Here is a 4,831-nt window from a genome sequence, read left to right as displayed (position 1 = left end):
ACAAAGGAAACAGTCAACAAAACTAAGAGGCAACCCACAGAATGGGAGAAGATATTTGCAAGTACAAATCAAAACCACAATGAGATACCACCTTACACCAGTTAGAATGGTGACAATTAACAAGACAGGAAACAACAAATGTTCATGAGGATGTGGAGAAAGAGGCACCATCCTACACTGTTGGTGGGAATGTAAGCTGGTACAGCCACTCTGGAACACAGTATGGAGGTTCCTCAAGACATTAAAAATAGAGCTACCCTATGACCCAACAATTTCACTACAGGTATTTACCCCAAAGATACAGATGTAGTGAAAAGAAGGGGCACATGCACCCAATGTTAGCAGCAGTGTCCACAATAGCTAAGCTGTGGAAGGAGCCGAGATGTCCTTCAACAGATGAATAGATAAAGAAGATGTGGTTCATATATACAATGGGATATTACTCAGCCATCAGAAAAGATGAATACCTACCATTTGCATTGACATGGATGGAACTGGAGTGAATTATGCTAAGTGAAATAAGTCAAGCAGAGAAAGATAATTATCATATGGTTTCACTCATATGTGTCACATAAGGACTAGTGTGGAGGACCGTAGGGGAAGGGAGGGAAAACTGAAGGGGGAAGAAATCAGAGAGGGAGACAAACCATGAGAGTTTCTGGACTCTGGGAAACAACCTGAGGGTTACATAAGAGAAGGGGTGGGGGATTGGGTAACTGGGTGATAGGTATTGTGATGAGCACTGGGTGTTATATACAACTAATGAATCATTGAACACTACATCAAAAACTAATGATGTATTATATGTTGGCTAACTGAACATAATAAAAAAAAATTCCACTAATCAAAATAAATAAATAAATAAATAAAAATCGTACCACTAAGTGAATTCTACCTTAATGTAAAAACAAAACAAAACAAAAAACCCCATAAATTTAATGAACAGAAAAAATACATATGAAAACTGATAGTAGTATTTTTAAGTGAAAAACTAAACATAGAAACGATTCCTTCTTCTCTACAAATCCAACTCTGCTGGATGTCCTTCTCATACTAACATAACAGTTAAAGCATAACAGAATCCTTAGTGCTCCTGTCATTGTCAGTTCATGTTCAACAGCCATCACCTTGTGACTCTGAAGAACTGCCCTCAGCTGCTGGAAACATCCCACCTCTGCTCCCAGTTTCCACTGTGGGCAGCTCTTAACCAATGACTAAGGGGCATGGAAATATAAATACTCCATCCCCCTGGTCCTCTTATAGGGACTTCTTCCATGTTTTCTGTACTGTATTCAGAGCACCAGGTGGATTTCAACTAAAGATATCCTCTGTCAGATTGTGCTAAACACTGCATGCACCTTTGCTTGGCCCTTTCAAGTCCTACTTTCTACTCCTCTACTATTTTTCTCTAGGAACACACTTTCTAGTACATAACTTTCACATGAATCCTATTCTCAGGGTCTACTTCTAGGAAATCCAAACTGAAGCTAAGAGAGTGGGTGTCTGTATTTAGTCGGTCTCCCCAGTGGCCTGTGCTGTGGGTCAGCTAGCACAGAGCCTTGACTCTCTTATCTTCCCTGAGAGTTCAGTTGTGGGTATCATCTATGGTTCTTCTAGGACCCACAGGCCCCTGGGTGTATCCTTGTCACATACCTATCTCTCTAGATAAATTTGAAATCTTCTACTTTGCCTATAAACTTAATAGGGGAAAGGAGGAGAAAATGAAGTTTTGTGTGTGTTTCTAGGGGGAATAGGGCACACCTTTTCCTTTTTGGTTCTGTAATTACTCTATTTCTCTGTATTACTGTCCCCACCCTGACCCAGTTCAAAAGTCATTAGAGTTTCTAATTCTGTTCATTTTGTTTCTCTCTCCCTTATAATATTTCCTCTGTCATATTATGTCCTTTATTAGTGAAGAGTATTGTTTAAGCTGTCAGCTCTCTAATTACAGTACAGCATAATTACAACTATGTTAAGCAGTTATTTGTTGTGCATGTCACCTCTAGTTGATTATGAGGTGCTTAAGGGCAGGGTCCATGTCTTATTGATCATGTTTTTTCCCACAGTGCTCAGCACAGCACTGTGCATACATTAGACATGTGATTAAATATGTCCTGAAAAAATTATGTTGTTCAGATATTGAAAGGGCATAGATTTTGGTATTTTTTTCTAATCTCATCTTGCTCTCATCTCTGAGAAGAATAATTATTTTTCTCTTTGAAGACTTGTGGTTTGTTTTGTTAATTGCTTGTTAAAAAGTAGGTTAAATTAATCTGCTTATACTTGGGTACTTGGTGAAATTTTATAGGATGGAAAGTCATTTATTGAGTGAAGAGGATTCTTTCTGTTCATCTAATGCTAATTACCACCCATCATTGAACTATCTAGAGCTTGAAGATTTATTTTTTAAAGAGATTCTAAAGTGAACCTCACTCATTGGGACATCAGGTTAAAAACCAACTTAATGAGACTGTGTAAATTATTAGTGTGATTAACAACGCCTTTCACAGTCTGAAGAAGATCGGTGTTTCATCTGCTTCTCACTAAATAACTTGCTGAAATTGCATTCCTGGAGGTTGTTTAAATTTTTGATTCTTATATGAACAAATGGCAAATCTAGTATAAATTTCAGATAAAGTGCAGAGTAGTGAGTTCTGAAGCAAAAACTGAGATAAGGAAAAGGAAAAAAGTGATTAGCTATGAGAAAATAGATGCCATTTTTAAAAAATGAGGAAGCATACAAGAAGTGAATATTCTACCATCATCTTACAAGGAGAAAGGAAGTCCCTCCTAAAGTACATCTGTGTACATTCAATTAACAATTGATCAAATATCTATTAAGTAAGGGCCACACTATGCTGAGTCTTTGAAAGAATTGAAGATCCAGTGTCTGGTCCCAGCTGGGAGTTTACAATTTGGTTAGGAAAACATTACTGATACACTTGAAGCAATAGTGAACTTTGTAATACAGTACATAGAACCTGCTACATTGTATTGCTCTGATCTACAGCCTTTTCCTTGATCATTTGAACATACTGTTTCTTTAACTTTCTTGGTTCAGCACTTCATTGTCTCTTGCTTTGAATATTGTGATAATATTTAAGCTTGGAGTATAGTTAGTGCTCATTTATTTGTCCTCTGAGTAAGTAAACAAATGGCTCAGAATCTGAAGATTATAAAGAATTAGAGGGGAAGAAAGGGTTCTGGAGTAGCCAGTGTAAAGATTGCCTATAGAAGATATTACTTAAATTAAAAGCCAAAAACCAGATAATCCAGTTAAGACATGGGCAGAAGATATGAATAGACATTTTTCCAAAGAAAACATCCAGATGGCTAACAGACACTTGAAAAGATGCTCAACATCACTCATCATTGGGGAAATACAAATCAAAACTACAATGAGATATTACCTCACACCTGTCAGAATGGCTAAAATTAACAACACTGGAAACAACAGATGTTGGCAAGGGTACAGAGAAATGGGAACCCTCTTACACTGTTGGTGGGAATGCAAACTGCTGTAGCCACTCTGGAAAACAGTATGGAGGTTCCTCAAGGAGTTTAAAATAGAACTATCCTATAATCCAACAGTTGCATTACTGGGTGTTTACCCAAAAGATACAAAGATACTGATTTGAGGGGATACATGCACCTTGCTGCTTATAGCAGCATGATCAACAATAACCAAATTACTTGGAAATAGCCCAAATGTCCATCAATTGTTGAATGGGTAAAGAAGCTGTGGTGTGTATATATCTAATGGAATATTGCTAAGACATCAAAAAGGACGAAATCTTGCCATTTGCAACAATGTGAATGCAGCTAGAGTGTATTATGCTAGGTGAAATAAGTCAGAGAAAGACAAACACCACGTGATTTCACAAATATATGGAATTTAAGAAACAAAACAGATGAATATAGGGAGAAAAGGGGGGAAGAGAGGGAGGCAAACCATAAAACAGACTCTTAACTCTTGAGAACCAACTGAGGGTTGCTGGAGGGGAGGTGGGTGGGGGATGGGCTAGATCGATTATGGGTATTAAGAAAGGCACTTGTGATGAGCACTGGGTGTGATATGTAAATGATGAATCACCAAATTCTACTCCTGAAACTAATAATATGCTATATATTAACTAACTAGGATTTAAATGAAAAACTTGAGACAAACAAAAAAATAAACAAACAAAAGCTGCATGGGAAACCTGGTAGAAAGAGGGCAAACACAGTGAGGGAGCTGGGGCTGTCTGTCAAAATTCTCAGAACTGGATGACTACATATAATAAAGAAATATTTGTTTTGGTTTTAGAGATTTTTCTGAAGTATGAAGTTCATAGAGAGCCAGGCTAAAGTTTCCATCAGAGAGGAGATGTTTAGCTAACCACTAGAAAGCTGTTTTACTCAAATGATCTGAAAAACACTGTGAGCTATATGCTGATTTCAAATAATTCTAGTATATTTATTAAAAATGTCTATTTATGATTGTTAACCTTTTCAGTTACACAGATATGAAAATAATAAACACCTTATTTTCTTTAAAATATTCTCTAAGATGTTTAATTCATTTAGTCTGATAACCCCTAAATTTCAGTTATCCTGTAACTTGAATAGTTTTTGTAAAGCAAAAACCTGATCAAGTTATTCCTTTGCTTAAAAACCCTTATTGGCTCCCTATGATTTTAGGGTAAAGTTTGAAGTCCTTAGAGGCATGAGGAAGTAAGATTATGGTGCTTACTGAGTGCCAGGCACCATCCTAAGTGCTTTACATAAGTTATACAATTTCATATATATGTTAATATATGATTATGTTTAATGATTCTTACAACATCCTTAT

The sequence above is a fragment of the Eumetopias jubatus genome, unplaced genomic scaffold, assembly GCF_037043125.1.
Source record: "Eumetopias jubatus isolate StellerSeaLion01/CBP00866 unplaced genomic scaffold, mEumJub1_p1.0 scaffold_13, whole genome shotgun sequence".
Lineage (NCBI taxonomy): Eukaryota > Metazoa > Chordata > Mammalia > Carnivora > Otariidae > Eumetopias > Eumetopias jubatus.
Note: the sequence above shows the minus strand (reverse complement) of the source record.